The 22,450-nt window shown below is 34.6% G+C and overlaps 1 long non-coding RNA gene across 1 annotated transcript in view; it reads right to left on the reverse strand.

Annotated features, from left to right (window-relative positions):
• Nucleotides 1–22,005, reverse strand: part of LOC142870881 (uncharacterized) — a 94,056-nt gene extending 72,051 nt beyond the window's left edge. The window contains exons 1-3 of the long non-coding RNA XR_012919206.1: nt 21,921–22,005; nt 9,590–9,685; nt 4,451–4,491 (exon numbers count right to left, since the gene is read on the reverse strand). This is a non-coding gene — a long non-coding RNA (uncharacterized LOC142870881). The remainder of the gene's footprint in view (nt 1–4,450; nt 4,492–9,589; nt 9,686–21,920) is intronic.
• Between the last annotated feature and the right edge of the window lie 445 nt (nt 22,006–22,450).

Here is a 22,450-nt window from a genome sequence, read left to right on the forward strand (position 1 = left end):
ACTATTAATCAGATTGGTCTTCTGACTCAATAATGTATGAGGTTTAGGGACATAAATACTGCAAATTAGAAAGGAAAACAAAACTTAAAAAGCTGCTTTATATTTAAAAAAAAGAAAGAAACTTTGTAAGATGTTGAAGTCCAAGCCCATCCTTTAAGATATATCCATAGAAAAGAAAAATAGTACTAAGACAACAAAAAGACATAATGGCCAATGGCCTTGCAGCATTGCAGGGTATAGGATATCAGCTTTACCTCAGCTCCATGGGCAGTGGGATACAGCACACGGCTAACTGCCTGCAGTGGCAGTATTTCCCAAGAGTAATGGTATTGGGAACACAGGAAACAGACAGCATGAGTGGTAGGGGCCATGGCTGTCTGTGGATATTGAGAACTTGTTAGCATGTACATGAATGTTACCCAGAATAATTCCCAAATATAGGAAAACTTTGAATAGAGGCAAGTCTCAAAATAGAAGATACAAATGAAAATCAAAGAAATATTGCTAGTTTCTAATAGTCCATCTCTATAATACCCTCTTCCAGGTTGCTGTGGCCCGGAGCAGCATAGGTTGAATATTTACTATATATATATATCAGATGGGATTAGGAGTAGTTCCGATTATAAGAACTCAGGGATAATAAGATTCTTTGGCATTTCCATCCAGAGCAGGCAGTTTGGTAAAATCTCATAAAAATACATTATTTGATAAACTCACCAGCTTCATTTTGAAGCAGGGGGTATATTTGGAAAATTAACTGAAATATCAAATACTCTTAGTGTTATTGACTACTGCTTCCTTGTTAAAATTATTCCCGAGTTCTATAAACCTATTTTTTGTCCTTTCTGACCACTAAATCTCAATTTCTCAAGTCTCAATCTCAAGTCTCAATTTCTCCTTCTTCTATACACATTTTAAGTGGTCATGTATTCCAAAACTGCATCTTTCATCCTCAGATCTTTCTTTGTACATTTTCCCTCATATCTCGTCTCAAATAAAGTTTAATCTAAAATTTACCAGCTGACAATTTTCCTAGTTGACATGATTAAGAAATCATGGGCTCTCTTAGTAGAAGTAGAGGAAATTTCAGGTAGGGAAAAAAAGTATTTATAGCATAGAGTCAAGAATACCTCTTAAATAGCTGGGCTACTCAACAGACACTTTACTTGAAAGTGTTAATATTCTTAACCAAGGAGTGACATTTGAAGTGTTTTCACCAATACAATCATGCCTACTGTGCATTTGGAGAAACAATCCCCAAATCTCACAAATTTTGCTTAGCCAGGAAAAATACTTGAAGGACAAAAGAATCTCAGCTATTGCTCCGTTTTATTTCATAAGTCTAATTGTACATCCTTTTACATTGCAATCCAACATTCACAGATTAAAACAGACAAACAAAACCCCTGGGGTCACAGCATTTGGGAAGTAAAAGAGAAAGTGTTCAACATGCCAAACTCAGGCCCCAGAGGAAAGTCATCCTTCTAATCATCCAGTGGGTTATATATGGGTAATCATTCAATATTATGTACTTTTAAATCAACAAGTATTTATCTAATAAAATCCAAATATACTATTTAACAACCTCCTTGGCTGCCCTAAGGATACTTAGGATAAAATAGGAGGAAAACTCTTCTGTCTCTGAGGTAATGATTTTAGCTGGCTTGATTGTATTTGTGTGCACATGTGTGTAGGATAGTGATAAGGAAGATAAAGTGAAAATATAGTAGTGTTTATTTCTTTACAAAACATTCATACCTGAGGTGGGGGGAGACAAGAACGACATATGTAACCTAAACATTTATCCCCCCATAATATGCTGAAATAAAAAAAAAAAAAAAAAAAAAAACATTCATACCAAGCATGATGGCATGCACCCATAATTCCAGCTACTCAGAAAGCTGAGTCAGGAAAATCACTTGAGCCCAGGAATTCGAGGCCAGTCTGGGCAACACAGAGAGACCCTGCCTTTAAAAAAAATTCACTAAAGTGAAGAATAAGCTTCATAGACACCAACATCTAGTCTTCCCCGCCCTTTCTCAAAGCAGTGAGCATCACAGCCTCATCAAGACAGGACCCATAGTGAGGAAATATGTCAGACTTATATATACACTCTGTCTGCTTCATGTGTTCAATGTCTAGGAAAGATAAAGGCATTGAACTGTGTCATTATGTGAATTATGCTCACACACACACACATATATATGTCTTTTATATTTTATTCGAATGGGTCATATATAAGCAGTCTTACAATGTGAAATTAAAATTTAAATATATTCTAGGCAAATTAAAATTTTCTATTATGAGCACCAGCTCATCTCACTTAAGAGAGTTATAAAATGCCAAATTGAGTGTTACTTATATCCCCCTTCATTGTCTGTTTGTAAATATAAACTTAACATGTACTGCACACCTGAGATGTTCAAAACAAGAGGCTAATAAATCAAGGGTGGGAGGGGACCCACAGAGGAATTATAAGATATAGTCGCTGCATGAAACAGATCAGAATCTATTCCAGATACAGACACAGGGCCACTAAGCCAAAGCTAGGCATTCCATAAGTGCGCTAATAGAGGCCACAGAATAGCATGGGAAAATAGACATTTGAGCTGACCTTGGTGTTTGAGGACAGATTTTCCCCCGAGTGAGGAAGGATATTGGAGGAAGAAGGACAAACATAGACAAAGGCATGGAAATGTGAAGAAAATGTATCTTGTTTTCCTTGTAACAGAAGAAACAACTGTGAGGGAATAGTAGAAGAACATTTCAGGATTTTTTGTTCTTTATGTATTCTAGGGAATCCTTAGATCCCTGTAGAAATTGTGTGAAACACAATAAACCTATAAAGGAAGAAATATAAATGACTAACAAATATATTTTAAAAATTCAACCTAACTGGATAGCAAAGAAATGCAAATTAAAGTATTTATTTTTTTACTTATCAGATTAAAAAATAAAAATAATAATGCTCTGATTTGGCAACAGTGTGGAAAAAATGGACATTTCGTATATTTCTGAAGATATATTCTAAGCTTGCAAGAATATATAATGATGAAATGATTAATAGGGGACATTATTTACTAGTAAAATAACTTGGGAAGAAATTAAATGTCCCACAATAGGAAACAGGTTACATAAATTATTATACAAACATAAAATGAAATATGTACTCATTAAACATATTGAAAAATAATTGTTAATGTTCACCCTTTATGTTAACTGAAAATATTATGTCTGTGTACAGTATATACAGGGACAGAGAACTATGAGAACAAGTACAAAAATAGTAGCAAAAGTTATCTCCAGGCGGTAGATATAATTGTGTTTTTTGTTTTCTTTTTATGCTCATCTGCATTTTCTAAAGTTTCTAAAATGAGCATGCAATGATTTTATACCAAGAAAGATTATTTATCCAATTTTACAAAAAGCTGAGGAACAGTTCTTGGTTCCTACTTTGGAATAAGAACAAGGTACGTTAGAGTAGTGAGCACAGTTTTCCTTCTGCCAGTGAAAGAAAACTTTTGGAAGACAAAGAAGCCTTTAAGCCCTCTTTTCTAGATAATAATCACTTATTATTGTATGATGTTATTATCTTCCCTCATTTTCCCAGTCACTCCACCCAGCAAGGTTAGTGTTTCCATGTGAATGTGTGGCCCCACATCCAGAATTAAATAGACAACTTCAGGAGCTTTCCCAAAATTGCCCTCCACTAGACCACTTTTTTAGAGACATAAGGGAACATTCATTCTTTGAAGTTGCTAGGGTATTTCTATACCTACACCATTGTCAAATATAGAGTTCAACCAAATTATGAAAATATATTCAGTTCTATGACATTATTTTTAAATGATATTCAAAGTCCTCTACATTTTCATCAGCATTTAACAAGCCCTGTAGTTTACTGATTACAGAGGAATCTTCCAGGTCTCTTCCAATGTGTTTAGCATGCAACTAAAAAAATAAATGCCAAGACATATATGTGACATATGTGGATATGTGGAAAAGTGAATTAACTCTGATAATCATGACCTTGTGTCAAATAATATAGAAATAATCATTTTGGAAAAACAAATGACATACAAGCATTGAAACAGTTCGAATCAATGAGACATAAACACTTAGAAGGTGAGCCCTGTGCCTCAGCTAATGATTATGCTAAACAGGAGCCCTCACTAAAGTCATCATCTCCCATGATTCCCAACAGGCCAAATCATTGGAAATGTGCCAAGAGGATAGCACAGAATGCTGATGATTAGCTCCAGAGTCAGAAAAGATACACTGAAACAAATCAGGTTGCAAATTTTATGAGAATTATATATTGTGTTTCAGGACAGCTACATGGTGATGCCTGCGGACTTAAATAAAACCTTTCAAATTTTTCACATGAAATTACCCACCATAACAAGGAAAATTGTAATCAATACTGCTGAGAAAAGCCTTACAAACTTACTGAGGATGTTACTGGTGCATGCTTCATCTGTCCTAGCAGAACTGTAAAGATGATACAAGGATGAGGTTGTAAGTCTCAGGTCTCTCTGAATGGTTTCTAAGTCTATTACACATTTCCAGTAAATTTTTGTATATCATTTGAGATAAGAGTAGAGGTTCATTTTTGTACATGTGGATATTCAGTTATTCAGTTAAATTATTTGAATTTCTCATCAAATTATCTTGGAACCACTGTAAAAAAAAATCACTTGACTAGACATACATCAGCTATTTCTGGCTATTTATTATGTCCCATTGACCTACATATCTGTCCTGTGCAACCTATATCTTGATTATTGATTCATGTCTTCCAATTTCCAAAGACACCATATTTTACTCTCTGATACCTTGAGTGGTCTCTAATCAGGAGATTTAAAAGTAAGGATTCTTAGGAATTCTCCTTAAACAAATAATTTTCAAGAAGTACTAGCACCCACCAAAGGCCTAGGACCAAGGGGACACCACAGGAAAGAACAGCTTCCACTCAAAACCCACAGATTAAGATCTAAGCAACCACAATTACAGATTATCACACTTTAATTTGCTTGCTCTTTCCCACTCTCTATTTTTTTGGCTTGTTGTTTTTCCTTTCCTGTTTGCTAATTTAAGGTTCTAAGTTGTTAACAGGCTAACATTTAACTATGATATCTGTAATAACTTAACAAGTAACCATGATCCCTGTCATTAATATTGATTTTTATATCCTTAGCCACTCCTTGGTTCAATTACATTTTGTATCCAAATCCTTTAAAAACTGTAGCTAGGCATTGAATTTATTCCAAAAAGTGACTAAAAATCCAAATTTAGTCATGTATTATAAGAAACTGGTATTATAAAAAACCTGGGTAGCACTTCTTTAGTCCCAATTTCTTGTAATACATGGGATTAATTTCCTGGTGTATTTGTGGTAAATGAATTTTTTGAGAAAAATATCACAACTGGCCAAAAAAAGAAAGAAAAGTAAGCTAAAACCCTCTTTCATGCTATACCTTGACAGAAAGGGACTTTGTCTCTACAAAAACAAAATTTGAGAATTTTTTCTTTTTGAAAGTTAGCTTTGATAACCAAACTTTCACAGAATTAAGACTGGGAAAGAACTAGGGAACAGATGATACATCTTGGGTAGCTGTACCACTTTTATAGACCTTACAAATAAGCAGCACTACTTATCCTCAACACCAAGCTCTTTTGCATTAGATCTATTTGATAATCTCTATAATAAAAATGAGATTGCCTGGTGGAGTACCACTCTTATTAAGTGGTAACAAAACATTACAAGACTATTTCACAACTTCACAAGAATATTTTGGCTATAAAGAGTTTATGGTCCTTAATGACTAGTGATATAAGACTCAGCTCAAAAGCCTGTTGGCTACTGTCCTTAAATCAGACAGGGGTTTGTTATATCAGCACACTGATATCTGTCCTCAAAATAAAGGTCACTTTGGCTCTTGGCTATGCTCAAGAGAGGGAGAGAGAGATACAGAGACAGAGACAGAGACAGAGACAGAGAATACAAAAGAGAAAGAAGAACTTATATCTAACTCAACTATAGAAGAAAAAAATTTGGCCTTAGTTGGAGTCCAAAAATTTTAACCCCTGAAAGACAATTTTGGATAGTTCACTTCAAGCCTCTCCTTTTTATCCTCTATAAAAGACACCAAGAGTGAAGAGACTCCTACAAGCTATGAGAATAGCAGGAGAACTAGATAAGATTCTGCAAGCCATAAAACTCTTTCCTCAAGATGTTCATGAAATTGAACAGTCAGTAGTTTAAAATCCAGCCATATTAGATATAATACTTGCCTCTCAAAAGTGAACATGTATAGTCTTATATCCCTACAAACTTCTCCAGGATCTTAGATATTACTAAACAGACTCAGGAAATAAAGAAAATACAAAATTAGATTTTGCCCATTTCTCTGTATCAGGTGCTGCAGGGACTAGGTACTGGGTATGGGATCTGTATTTTTTGTGTGGTAATTAGAGTTCTTAGATCCTGGCTTAGATTTGGGCTACAAACTCCAATTATGATCCCTCTCTTAGTTGTTGCTTGTGATACAGAGCTCAGATGCATGACCTTCATCTTAAATGCTGTTGCATAGCCACCATCCAGTCAAATGATCCAACAAATGATCATCTAACAAAAGAACAAGAAAAAAACAACCCCCCAAAATTAAATATGTGATCATAATACCTCAAAGAGTGGTGCAGGTCTGGATTCATCATATCCCCAGATGGCAATGGTCTATCCTCCAGCTCAAGTTGAAGAATTACCACAAAAGGGAGAGCTAAGAATTGAGGCTACCTGTGTGGTCGTAATTCCCTTCTCCACAAATTATTTTAGGTTCACATTGGTGCATATCCTCATATGTCCTAGTCAATCCTTCAAATACATTTTGTAATTGTGAGAAAGAACCCAATTACTTTTTCTATGACATTTTGTATCCCTAAGTTCCAGTGAAAAACAATGAGCAGCAATCTAGTATATTATACTAGCTGAATAAAATGTTTTCGTGGTCTAGAACTATATGTTCACATATGTCATGACTGACTCAGTCCCTTGCCTCTCTAAAATTAGAAATTAAATGGAATTTAGTTTATCAGTGCGTGGTCTTTAGGATTACCTCACAAAATGTAGTGTTATTTGTTCAAAAAGGATGTCAAAGTTTGGAGAATATTTTTCATAAATTTTGGTCAAAGTTGTTGAGACAACAGATATTAGCAAGTTATAATATACATCTAAGTTCTATATTTGCTTACTATACTATAAAAAGTAAAACGACATAAAAAATCCAAAGTAATTTTTAAATGCATAATTTCTTCCAAAAGTTAAACAAAAGTTTAAACGTAATTTTCTGTTATGGAATCTAAATGTATTACTTATTTCAGGTTAACAATTTAAAATACATATTTTTTCAGGGTGATAAAAATTACTCCAAATAAATTTTGCCTTTTACCAATAACAATGCTTATCTATGAATGCTACCATGTTTTCTTATTTGGAAAACACTATATTCCCCTCCAAAATATCTCACGTTACACACCACCACCACTCATTCCCTATACCATCTTCCACCATTGCCAACGTTTTCCTGTTTGTTTTCTTTGTAAGCAAAGACATAAAAAGTAACTTTGATCTGGTTCTCTTATTAAAATTGGAAGTGGATCTACGTCTGTTTCCTCCCTGAAAGCCACTCTATTGGATATTTATCAACACCATTATATGACACTTCTCATTTCTTCACACTCAAGAAGGAGTCCCTGAAGTGGTACACTGGACATAAATATGTCAGTTTTTGTCAGGTATCAAATTTTTCTGCATCCTTTCTCTCTCTCTTTAGAATAGAACAAATGTAGAAAAGAGAGGAAAAGGGTCAGGTTCAAAAACAACACAGGTTGGAAAGAAATGGAAAGAAAATGACTAACTTATAATGGTTCATTCTCCTTTCTCATTTCTAGCTTACAAAGATCTTTCTATACTTAAAGATGTACTTTTAGAGATGAAAAAAAATTCTACAGCCACTAGATGTCATTGTGATGTCATTCAAATACCAATGGGTAACCATATATCTGATAAAACTCAAAAGAAGGATTTATGCAAGAAGAAAACATGTAATATGTTGTCATTATCTCCAAAATGGTGATAAAATACTCCTTTCATCAAGGAAAGGCTAAAGTTCATCCTCCATGCTGAAAAAATTCTCCAAGAACCTTGGGAAAACAATTAATTTTGGTTATTTGACATCATTCTAGCCTTACTACCTCAAAAGACCCTGTTCATCCTACACGTGTTGTAATTCTGAAACTATCAACTGTTCCTGTTGCTACCTACCTAACTTTAAATATCAGAAAACAATGGATTTGTGAAAGCAGCTGAAGGCAAGTTTTCATGTAAAGAGGGAAAGGGAGAAACTTGAAGAAGTTCATATTGGTCATATATGTATATATGTTTACATACACACACATATATTTATGCACACACATACACATATACACATGTATAGTCTCTCTTATAGCTAGCACTGGTTCTGACCAATCACAAAGAATTCTGCTGAAATGTATCTGAAATAGATTTGCTTTTCTAATATAGGTATGCCACTTTTCTCCTGGTTACTTCCTTTCTTTTGTGGTGCTTGCTCTTTAGATATGGGACTAAAGATGGCAAATTGCTTATGGCCTTAAAGCAATCATGAGATAACCATGATGATTAAAGCCACATGAAAAGGATAGTGGAGTAGACAGATAGAAGGAGCTTAAAACATTAATGACATAGTGGGGCTATTGTTATTGAAACAATAAACATCTCATTTTATCAAGCCATTGTACTTGAATATCTACTGCATTCATTTAACTACAACCTTTGACTGATAGAGATGTCAACTTAGTAGACATATTTACCCAAGACTAAAGTTTTGTCAGGCAATTATAGCAGAAAGACTAAAAAAAAAAAAATAAATTGAAACAATTGACAAGAGACTGACAGAAATCCAATCTAGATTACATGGGTATGGGAAAAATAAAAGAGAAGGTATATAAAGAAGCTGCTATTTAATTGGGAAAATTAAAGGGAGAAAATAAATCTTAATAAAGTTGGAGAATGGCTGTGGAGGGAATAAATGAATGAAATGACAGGAAAAATAAAAGTGATAGAGTGATACATGAGAGTTTCAGGTTTCATAACGAAATAGTTCCTGGTAGCAACACATTTTATGATCCAGCCAGAGGTAATAGTGGCTAGAGAAGAGGAAAGTAAAAGTCTCTAGAGTTGTGATAAAGGATGTTGTCATGTTGTCATCCACATAGACCATGATGACAGGCAGAAAAGTAGCAGGATATGAGTTTAAAGCTACATAATCAAAGTTTTAATAAAATCTTTAAATGTTAATGAAAAGACAGCAGTGTGGAAGAGTAGAGGATAGTATAACAAGACCACATGAATTTCAAGAGGATACATTTTATACAATACAGAGTAACAGGAAGCTAACAGTACCTATTTCTTCCCAATCCTTTGTTACTTGGAAGTAATTTCCAGTTACCTTACTAATTATCTTTAAGCAGATACTTATTAAATGTTTATTAAATAATAAAGAATGACTACCTTCTCAATTCCTGATGATATTCAGTCCCCACACAGAAGTCCTCTGAATCACAGGAAGAAGTTGATGATAGGTTTCTAAATTATTTTCCCATCTTCCTAAAAATAAATATATATATATATACTTTTATGTATAAATACACACACATACTATATACATAGATAGAGAGATAGATATTAGGCTGCCACTTTAGAAAGGTTTGAAATTTTAAAAAATGAATATGGGCTTCAGCCATGGTAATATGTCCCTACTTTAATGCAATTTTCACCTAAATATTTTTCCCTTTATAGAACCTATTTGATAGGGAGTCCATTCCTTCAGTAGAAATAACCATACTCCCAGTTTAGCTTCACGACGGAATTTTTCTTCAAAACTGCCTCTTGATTAGGATGTAGATGACCAGGATGTTCATTTCTAAAGTTAATTTCCTCTTCCTTAACTGGCCCTCCCATGCATCTTTGCTGTTGATTTGGTCTAGATTCTACAGACTCACCTGCTACATAAAACTGGGTAGATACACCATCTCTTTGCCAAGAAAAATTAAGCTTACCCATCTCAATCTACCGCACCAACAGCTTCAATTTCCAATTGCCATGCTGCACCAGGTTACCTAACACATCTGTTTAACCTTATAATAATTTTTCGAAGTTTATCTTTCAGTATCTACTATTTCTTTTTTTGAATGTGGCTAAAAAAGGTATTTTATGCAAAGATACTTACATTCTTGCTTACCACAGTTTATTAAATCCTACATAATCTAGCTTCAACCTACCTCTCCCATTTCTACTCATATCGCTTTCCTCCAGGCCACTAAGGTCCAGCCACACTGACTTTTATTTTACTTGCACAGAAAATTTGTTTCTAACACTTTCTTCTGCCTAGAGTGCTATACTATCTGACCAGGTTTGGCTCCTTTTTATAATGTGGATCCCAACTTAAATAACACTGTTTATTAAAGAGACTGTTCATGCTCACCTAAAGTATCAAGTCATCATCAGTATTAGTTTCCTTCATGTCATGTATCACTACCTGTGGTGGGCTGAATAATGGTCCTCCAAAGATGTCCATCTCTTTATCCCAGAGATAATAATGAATTGGTACCTTACATGCCAACATAGACTTTGTATATGACTAAATTAAAAATCTAGAAGTGAGGAGGTTATCATGGATTATCCACATAGACCCAATATAATCACAAGTACTCTTATGAGAAATGCAGGAGAATCAGGGGTATGGAAAATAGATATGATAATAGGAGCAGAAATTGGAGTCTTGTACTTTGAATATGGAGAAAGGGAACACAAGCCAAAGAATGCAGGAGGTTTCTGGAAGCTAGAAACGGCAACGAGATAGATTCTCTTCCAGATCTCCCAGAGGAAGCACAACCCAGCTAACACCTTGATTTCAACCCAGTGAAACCAATTTCAGACTTCTGACCACTAAAACTGTAAGATAAATTTGTGTTGTTTTAAGTCATTGGTTTGTGGTAATTTATAGCAGCAACAGAATACTAATATCCTATCTGAAATTTTTCTTGTTTTATTTATTTGTTATTTATCATCCCCAGGCCCATATGTATGCAGAGTTGGTCTGCTGAGTCACAGAATGGAGAAGATATGTTGTGAAAGACTCTAAGTTTAAAGGGTATCTTTTATCAACTACAAGATTTTCACTGGTTCTGTTCTGATACATTCTACTTATTGCTCATTAAAATCTTATTGTCTATGTCCAATATTTATACCCTTCCCAATCATGGTCTAGTGAAGACTATTACAAAACAAAACAAAAAATAACCTTAATTAGATTCTTAAGGAGATATTTAAAACAGAACATTAAAAGAGCTATTTGAAAACTTATCAAACTTAAATATTATTAAAAATTTTATTCTATCTCCAAAAAGCCTAAATTTAGTCAATACAATTGGTAGACTTTGGGCTTAATCATGAGAATTGGTAACAAAGTCATATTTGGGTAACATAGCCACCCATGTTATAGCTTTACCTAAAATAGAGGATTGTGTAACATATATTTCAGTCAATGACTATGAGTACTAATTCTCTGATTTATCAACTCAGTCTATACTTCAAATTTAGTAAACTTTTCTATGGCTGTATTCTACTTATTTCTCCTGTCATAGTTCATCTGAATGAAAAATCTTAGGTAAAACACAAAGAGAAGATATTTTGTACCAGATTTTCTCAAAATCAGTTCTAATTCATGAATTCCAATATATCTTGGGGTAGTGCCTTTAGCCCAGGGACAAAGCACCCTATAAAATATGCTATGTAGCAATTCTCTTAATTCTTGTTGACTCAAGTATGTACTTCAAACTCCACCTGCCACCCTTTTCTAAGCTTTTGCTTTCATGGTCTCTCCAATCTTCATCTCCTTGGCTTCATAATAAGACTTTTTCCCTTCTGTTTTACCACTTTGTGAATACAGAGAACTGTATTGGCTGGCACTTGCTTGCTCTCTGTATTTCTCTCCACTCCTTTATCAAAACAATACTACTTATATCTCAAGCTGTCACCAATAAAACTGAAAAACAAAAACAACAAAAATACTAGTGTATAGTTGATTGTTTTTTTTCTCAAGATCCCAATTTCAATAATACAGCAGGATAATGTTTCATCTGATTTATCTGGATGATCTGAAAAGATGTTTCTATTCAAATCTCCCACTGTGAAGTTGGCCCATTTCTTTCAAAACTAACAGATAATTAATGACTTAAGCTATAATATATTAACTTTCTTATGTTTCATAAACTTCCTGGCATATGATTTGATAATCCTTACACTCCAAAAGCATTCAAGTCACCCAGAGGGATTTCTTTAGTTTGCAGGTAGATGTAATTAATTGTGATTAGTTTAAAAATGAAAGTGAAGAGGGAATAAAGGTGGAACATGCACAGGCTTTGCTGTAATTTATTCTGGATTTTGACAAACAGTGTAAAGGACCAGAAGTACCAGGCAAAAGTCTTTAGCTTTTCTATGTACAGTATAGACAAGAGAATTAGTACAGCCACTTATCTGTTTAGTTACTATTACTTTTTAATGGATTTATTGGAATATTATTCTCATGTCATAAAGTTAACCCATTTAAAGTGTACTATGTTTTTCAGTATATTGTGCAACAACCACCATAGTCAATTTTAGAACATTTTTATCACCCCAAAGAAGAAACTTCATGCCATTAGCAGTCACTTCTCTTTTTCTCCCAACCACCCACCTAGCCCCCCAGCTTTGGCAACCTCCCAGCCTTGGCACCCATCAATCTAGTTTCTGTCCTTCTGGATTTGCCTATTCTGGACATTTCATACAAATGAAATCCTACAATGTGTGACTCTTTATGATTGGCTCCTTTCACCAAGAATAAAGTTTTCAAGGCTCATCCATGTTATAGTATGTATCAACATGTCATTCCTGTTTAAAAATTAATATATTTTATTCTTTAGTTTTAATTTTACAAAAAATTAACGGAAAGTATAAAGAGTTCCCATACACTGCCTCCCCCCTCTCCAAAGTTTTTTGTATTATTAACATCTTGCATTAGTGTGGGACACTTGTTACAATTGATGAGCCAAATTGATACACTGTTATTAACTAAAGTCCATAGTTTTCAATAGGGCTTATTCTTTATTTTGTACATTCTGTGGGTTTTGACAAATGTATAATGACATGTATCCACCACTGTAGTGTCAAACAGAACAGTTTGACCCTAAAAATCACCTTTGTTACATTTATTTATCCCTCCTCTCCCCAAACCCCAACAATCACAGATATGTTATTGTCTTAAGTTCTGCTTTTCCAGCAAAATATAAAAATATTTTGCTAAGAATATTCAACTCATTATAGAATATATACTATATTTTATTTATTCATTCATCATTTCATTGATAGACAATTGAGTTACCATTTTTTTTAGCTATTATCGATAAAACTGCTATAATTATTCATGTGAATGTATTAGTATGAGCATATGCTTTCATTTCTCTTGGGACTATCCTAAGAGTAGACTAGCTGGTCACATGGCAATTCTCTGTTTAACATTTCCAGGAACATTTTCAGAAACTGCCAGACTATTTTGCAAAATAGATGCACCATTTTACACTCCCCCCAGCAGTATGAGAGTTCCACTTTCTCTACATCCTTTCCAACACTTTTTATTACCTGTCTCTTTTTTTATTATAGCCATCCTAGTGGGTATAAAGTAGCATCTCATTGTGGTTTTGATTTATATTGGCTAATGATGTTGAGCATCTTTTCACGTGCTTCTTGGCCATTTGTATATTTTCTTTGGCAAAATGTCCATTCCGATCATTTGCCCATTTTTTTATTTGAATTGTTTATCTTTATATTATTGATTTGTAGGAGTTCTTTATATATTCTGAAAAAAGTCCTTAAGCAGATATATATTATTTGAAAATAATTTCAGGTAGGGGTGATTAGGTTTAAGCAAAATGGCTCTGGTACCTTTTTATATTGCAAAGAATCCCAAATTCATGCACATTATATTCAGTAAGCTTCAAATAGTGGTTGTATCTTTTAACTCTTCTCAAATTCTGTTACCAGAGTTGTTATTACTAGGTAAAAAATAAGGAAATTCTACACACATACAAAAGTGTATATACATGGCAATTTATTTCTCCACATTCTGTAATATATTTACTTATAAAAATTATCTTTCATTGGGAAGTGTGCAAAAATAAATTTTTCATAATATGAGTGTTCAGATTTCAAAAATATATTTACTACAGTAATTCTCCCTGTATCTAATGTATTTAGTTATAGTAGCCATCAAAAAAACTCAAAAGGTGTTAGATTTTGCAGATTCAGTACATTTTAATTTTAGAATTACAACAAAGGCCAAGAATCTAATTTTTTTTTTTTTTTTTTTTTTTTTTTTTTTTTGAGACAGAGTCTCGCTTTGTTGCCCAGGCTAGAGTGAGTGCCGTGGCGTCAGCCTAGCTCACAGCAACCTCAAACTCCTGGGCTTGAGCGATCCTTCTGCCTCAGCCTCCCGAGTAGCTGGGACTACAGGCATGTGCCACCATGCCCGGCTAATTTTTTATATATATATATCAGTTGGCCAATTAATTTATTTCTATTTATAGTAGAGACGGGGTCTCGCTCTTGCTCAGGCTGGTTTTGAACTCCTGACCTTGAGCAATCCGCCCACCTCGGCCTCCCAAGAGCTAGGATTACAGGCGTGAGCCACCGCGCCCGGCCCAAGAATCTAATTTTTAATGATAGAACATGGACCTGAGTGCAAAGTTTACAATTAAACATCAGAAAATTCTCCTTTAGAGCATGATTTTATAACATGAAACACAAGAGATAAATAATCTGTGTTATCAAAATACTAATTAAATAGATGATTATTTTGGCTGCATAATTATCCAAAGTAAAAACAGGCAAAATACACAGCCACTGAATTTTTGTCAGGCTATTAACAATTTCAGTGTCCACAAACATTAAGATGATTGTTATTGGGCAAAGCCATAATCTTTTTCTGAATTTGCATAATGTTCAGAAGAATTCAATTTAATTAAATTAAAATTTTAAACACAAAATATTATATCTGAAACATTTAGGTGACTGACACAAATCAGTATTCTTTTTTCTCTTTAGATGAATTATCCAAAAATTCTTATATAGCTCTCTCTCTCATCTCAATAATATTAATGTCATTTCTGCTTGGCTTTCATCATTCCTTATAAAAACAAATGATGACGTCTTTCATTTGTGGTTATTTTTTTTCCAGTAATACTCAGGACATTGTGGATTATAAATAATGAAAGAGAAAAAATATACTGCACTGTCTTCCAAAACAGTTCCAATAAATAGTCAAGGACACCCTGAAAAGTATATAATAAGGCTTTCACTAATTATCCCTGTCTCTCAAACAAAATATTGCAGTCTATTATACAATATGCTCTCCTGTCCTCTACAATTATAATAATTGCTTCTAGTTCACCATGCTGAAGGAGGTTGCTATAAACGAACTTGAAAAGATGTGGCCCAGTACTTTACAAGGTAAAAAAAAATGGTATGAAAGTATTTATATATGAGGACCTTTGTTTCTTTAATCTACTTCTTATGCCCTCTCCTCCGTCTATCTTGTTATTCTATAAGTAGGATCTCAACATACTCTCCTGTTAGTGTCAAATGTAGTTCAAAAATGTGTTTTCTACAAAATAACAAAAAAAAATGTTTCTCATTGTGGATAGCAAAAACACAAAATAATAAGCATATAAATTCTCTCATAGTAGCATTGAACATATATAATGTTGATTAAAAGCTGATGGTTTGGAGTTAGGTGAATTTATGTTTTAAGTCCAGGCACTTTACTTACTAGCTATGCAAATGTGGGCATATGATTTAACTTCCATAAGCTTCAATCTTCTCCTCTAGAAAACTGAACTAATAATAAGATGTTACTTCATTTAATGATATATTTAACCTTTCGTTATTTAATAATTTTTATTCAACAAATATGTTTCAGGCATTGTAACACTTTTAGGAAACTGAGGACAAATAAAGTAGTTAAAATCCCTGCCTTCATTAGGTTGTAATATAATGAGTGGATACAGGCAATAAGCAAAAACATAAAAATATATATGCAAGGAAAATGAAGATCCAAGAAGATAATTATGTAAAACAATCACTCCAGTTCCTGTAACATAATGAATACTCAATAAATATTAGCAAAATATTATTATTATTTCTATCAAGAGAAAAATGAAGTGATATTACTTCTCAAATGAAGGCATAAGGATCTCTGCAGATCTCTCTCCAGAGAACAACCATAACTGGTAAAAATGATTATTAGAAAATTATTGAAAGTCTCTAGAAATTGTCCTAAGGGCAAACAACAAATGGAAAATAATTTATTCAAGAAAATCTACTAAATCTTAGTAAGAACAGTGAGAATTTGTGGTACTTGAGTCATGACTAACTGGTTCCTCCCAAACCCCATCTTAGTGTTGAAAAGTACAGTAACAAAAACAAAAAATCACTAGAGGGGCTCAACAGTAGATCTGAAGAGGCAGAAGAAAGAAACAGAGAACTTGAAGAGACATCAATAGAGATTATACAATCCAAAGAATACAGAAGAAAAGAATAAATAAAAATGAATACAGCCTCAGAAAATTTATGGAACATCATTTATTGCATAAATTTATGCATTAGATTACTAGAAGAAGAAGAAAGGAGTAGGAAAAAATATTCAAAGAATTAATGGATTAAATTTGATAATAAAAAAAACCATGAATAAGCTCAACAACCCCAAATAGGATAAATACAAGATATACATACTCAAGCACATCATAGTGAAATGAAAGACAAAGAGAAACTCTTGAAAGCAACAATATAAAAACAACTTATCACATACAAAGAAATCCCAATAGGATTAACAGCTAACTTTTAATTAGATACAAGGAGGCCAGAAGCAGTGGGGTGACATATTTAAGCTGCGAGGAGAAAAAAGTAAACTGTCAAAAAAAGAGTTTTTCACTATTTATTTTTTATTTTTATATATTTATGGGGTGACAAGTGCAATTTTGCTACATCTATATATTTCATTGCAGTTAAGGCAGGGCCTGCAATGTCTACCTCCCTGAAGCAGCATACATCCAAATAAGAATCTTATAGTCACCAAAATTATCTTTCAAAAATGAAGGCAAAATAACAATATTCCAAGATAAACAAAAACTTAAGAAAATTAGTCATTAGCAGCCCTGCCTTACAAGAAATACTAAAGGAAATTCTTCAAGCTGAAAGCAATTGACAAAAGAAAATGATTCAAATCCAAGTAAAAAACAAAACACTAGTAAAGGTAATTACCTGATTATAAGAGTACATAAAAGTATATCTCTTCCTTCTTCTCTTGACATATTTAAAAAGAAATTGTATGAAACAATATGCTTACAGTTGTATCCCTGGGCCTATGATATATGGAAATGTGATATATTTGACAATAGTATCACAAAGAAGACAAGGGTGAACAAAGCTGTACTGAGGTAAGGCAATGATACCAGGTGGTCATTTAAAAGTACAGAGGCAATGCAGAGATCCAGAAATGATAGCTAAGAAGGTTAATATAAAAAAACTTTCCTTTCTTTCCTCAGCTTCTTTAGAAGACATAAAGTATATGAAGTAAAAACTTATAACATTGCAATATTGGAATGTAACACACATAGAGGTAATATATAATAAAAATAGCACAAAAGAGAAGAAGAGAAAATAAAGCCATATAGAAGTAGAATTTCTGTATATCACTGTAATTAAGTTAATATAAATCTAATTCTGCTTCTGATAAATTAAATTGTATATAGTAAGCCATGTAGCAACTACTAGAATATAACTCAAAAAGTGTAGTTAAAACTCAAATTATTAAAATATTACACTAGAAATTATTCACTTATTGAAAAAAGTAGTAAAGTTGGAATAAAGGAACAAAAAATCACATGAAAAAATAGAAATGAAAAATACACCAGCAGATATAGATTCAAACATATTAATAATAACATTGAATTAGATATATTAAATAATTCAATTAAAAGGCAGAGATTGTCATCTTGAATAAAAAATAAGATCCAACTATATGTTGCCTACAAGAGACACACATTTAACTAAAATAGATTGAAAGTAAAAGATTAGAAAATGTGCATCGTGCAAACATTACCTATAAAATATCTGAAATAACTAAAATAATACAAAAAATAGATTTTAAAGAATTTATAGAGATAAAGCAGAAAATTTCATAATGATAAAGAGTCAATTTATCAGGAAGATAGATCAGTTATAAAAATATATACACCTGACAACAGAGCCCCAATATACATGGAAAAAAATAGAATTTAAGAGAGAAATGAAAAATTCAACAATAATAATTAGAGATTTCAATAGTTCACTTCCTATAATGGATAGAACAACAAGGCAGAAGAAGATCAACAAGGAAATAGTGTTTGAACTGTACTAAAAGCCAATAGACCTAAATAGCAACTTTCTCCAACTAGAACTAACAGACAATTTTCCCCAACAACAGCAGACTACATGTACTTCTCAAGTGTACATGAAACATTTTTCAGAACATGCTAATCAATAAAACAAGCCTCAAAAGATTCCAAAGTATTGAAATCATACAAAGTATGTGCTCTGACAACAGTGGAATGAAATTATAAATCAATAGAAGGAAAAAAATTGAAAATCATAAATATCAGGAAATTAAACAACACAAGCCTAACTAATAGGTCAATAATGTACCACAAAAGAAATTAGAAAATACTTTGAGATCAGTGAAAATTAATACACAACATCAAATTTGCCTAAAACAAGACTTAGAGGAAAATTTATAGCTCTAAATGCTTACATGAAGAAAAATATATCCAAAACAATAACCTAACTTTCAGCCTTAAGACACTAAAAAATAGAAGAGCAAATTAAACTCAATACAAGCAAAAGGAAAGAAATACTAAGGATTAGAGCAAAAAGTTATGAAAGAAAATAGAAAAACAATAGAGAAGAAGAGAGAGGGACATCAGTAAGATGGTAAAATCAAAGTTTTCAGTGTTCATCCTCTCACAGAAACATTAATTTGAACAATCATCTATATATGACAATATCTTCAACACAGCTAAGAAATCCAGGTGAGAGATAACAGAACCTGAGTGTATAACAAAAATAAGATGCAGTTAAGAGCATAGGAAGGAGAGTTTAACATTACCCATGTCACCCTTTTCCCCAAACTAACACAATACGGTACAGAAAAGATGTATCTTCCATGTAAGATTAGGAGAGTAAAATAGGCGACTGACATCACTAAAGAATAAGATATGAGGCCCTACCCAAGAAAAGTCTAGTGCCAGGCTAGTCCTCATGACGCCAGGCCCCAGGACAACCTGAAAAGCCCAAGGCTCCACCCTTACCCAGCACCAATCAGCTATTTTGTTTATAGACATAGTATAAAGAATCACCCTAAATTATTTTACTAAATTACAGTGATTATAGTCTTTTGCCTTTAATTAGTGAATTTAAGCCTACTCCAACTATGAAAGAAATTAAAGTCTATTAGTTATCCTAGAGATGAAAATTTATTAATTTTTGAAAAGTTTTAATGCAGATCTTCCCCCCACCCCCCACCCCCACACACACATTACCTAGTGCTGGCAGTATACTAGTTTCTCCTTTTGACAAGAACATAAATACCAAAAATACTATATACAAACTGGCCAATTTGTGACCCTGTTGCCTTCATGTGCTACCCTTGAAAGAAATGCAAAGAATAACAGCATCATTGGCTAAATGAAGTTGTGCTTAAAAGTAGCATTATCTATTCTGAAAGAATTAAATGTCACTATAATGCAGAGACATGCTAGTAAGTTAACAGAACTCAAATGTGCTCATGGCAACAAAGTACTTACATGGAGGAAACTGGAGACTTGGCCTCAGCTAAGTTCCTTCAGTGACTGAGCCATTTAAATTTACTGGCTGAACATGGTTTAAAGTGGAGACACAAGAATATCTTGTCATGTAGAAAGTATTTTAAAAAAATTTACTGGATTACAGTATAATACAATTTATCAAATCCATTTAGTTTAACAAATAAAGTACAGTCATGTATCAGTTTATGATGGGGATACATTCTGAAAATATCATTAGGTGATTTTGTCATTGTTTGATATCATAGACTGTACTTATACAACCTTGTGTAGTACAGCCTACTACACAGCTAGGCTGTATGCTATAGCCTATTGCTTTTTACTATAAACCTGTACAGGATATTACCATATGGAATATTGCAGGCAACTGTAACACAATGGTAAGTATTCATGTATCTAAACATAGAAAAGACAGTAAAAATACAGTAATCTTATGTGGTCCATCATTGACCAAAGCATCATTATGTAGTACATGACTGTACTAAAAGCCTGTAAAAAAAAAAAAAAACCAGGGTGGCCTTTTGTGGACAGTCCTGCTGAATATGCCTCTGTCTTTGACCAGGTTGACCATTCTTGTCATGGCATCACCCAGAGATGATTTACAGTATACTGGAAGAGGTGGGGTGGAGCAATATGGCAGATGAGAAACATGACCAGAGAAAGTGTCTCTGCAAAAAAGACAGTTTTTAGAAGAAATTAGAAGAAAGAAGCAAGCAGATGAGCATACATTGGACGAGGGTCAGAGGGAGGAGTACCAGAGACTATGGGAGGAGGCTGCGGAGAAGAACTAGAAGAAGAGACCTCCTAAGAAGCTTGGAGACCAGCAGCAAGGGTAGGTGGAGCAGTTAACTTTCCCCTCCATTTGTATCTTAGACTGCTGGTGGGCCCCCCAGTGACTGGAGAGACCTGTGGACACCAGCCCAGAGACGGCAACCACCAGTGAGCGGTAAGCCTACAGCGGACGTAGCACCAGACTCCTAACTCCCTCGGGGCACTTCCATGTGCACAGTCCCGAGCCCACCGGCAGGCACCATATTGCTACATTCTCCCCTCCCCCTTCCCTATCAGCGGCTGCCAAGAGAGACAATATAGTCTCTCAACAATACAATATAGTCTCTCAACAATATAGCCGAAGGCATCTCCAGGAAACGGGGGCCCTTCAGCTGATTGAGGGGCACTCAGACTGTGAGCTCCCTACCCACCAGCACTCACAGGTGCTGCTGGCCTGGTAATTCCAGGACAATGGGGCAGCCCCTGAGGCTGAAAGACATTGACCCAGCTTAGGCTCCCCGTGGCTGGTACTCCTATCCCTGGTGGGATCAGGGATTGAATTCCGGGGCCCAGAGGTCAGCTCTACATACCAGATTCTGTACACCCAGGTCTCACATTGCCCAGGTGACAAAAGGGATATTCATGAACGAGCCTATTAAGGTGTATGTGCTTTCAGGGGCAGATCAGCGTGCTTGAGGGAAACCCTCTTCCCAAAGGAGGAGTGTGTGCCCAGCTAAGGCGGTGACCCTGAGCAGGCAACCTCCTGGCCCACATCACACCCAGGGGAGACCCAGTTGCATGAGATCAGGCCTGCTGGCAGAGGCCTAGGAGATACCCTGGAGTTAGGGAGGGTGGAAAGGAGTGAGGCCTGCTCCAGACTGAAGGTCCCAGACAGACCCACCCCCACAGGCAGACTTTCTGACTGAGTGGGGCCATTCCAGCCCCTCCCTGACAGCTTTTCCCAGAAGTAGAGAACAGAACTTTGACTCCTGCTAATACCATTTATGGTGCTTGAGGACAGGCTTAACCAACCAAGCTCCACCCAGACTCACTCCCACACCAGCCCTGACTGAGGTGGAGAATAAGGAAACACCTGGAAGTCCCAGGACCCCACTCACCACCTGAAGTACTAGAGTGCCTCTCCAGAGGAACAAGAGGTGGTTACAGGAAACAAAAACAACAGTGTTGCCTGCTCCTCCCAGCAAGGGCCACCTACCAACAGGGAGGACATTCTGCACACCCTTTTATGGCATCTACTGACTCATCATACAGGGTGTGGTCGAATCTCATCCACAAACACCACCTATTGGCTCAGAGACTGAACAGGGCGTGTCATTATCCAAATGAAAACCTACAGGTAAGAAGCAACAACTGATCCAGATGGGAAGAAAAGAGCTAAGGAAATCTGAAAATAAGAAAACTCAAAAAGGAAGCACACCCCCAAAGAGGAACACCAGCCCCTTAAAAATGAAAATCAACAAAAATCAGACCACTAAAACATCAGAAGAAGAATTTCAAGCATGGATCCTAAGAAAATTCAACGACTTGCAAGAAAAACTGGATAACCAACACAAAGAAAATGCAAAAAGACTCCAGGACGTGGAACAAAAATTCACCAAAGAAATTGAAATAATGCAGAAAAATCAAACCA

The sequence above is a fragment of the Microcebus murinus genome, chromosome 5 (genome assembly GCF_040939455.1).
Source record: "Microcebus murinus isolate Inina chromosome 5, M.murinus_Inina_mat1.0, whole genome shotgun sequence".
NCBI lineage: Eukaryota > Metazoa > Chordata > Mammalia > Primates > Cheirogaleidae > Microcebus > Microcebus murinus.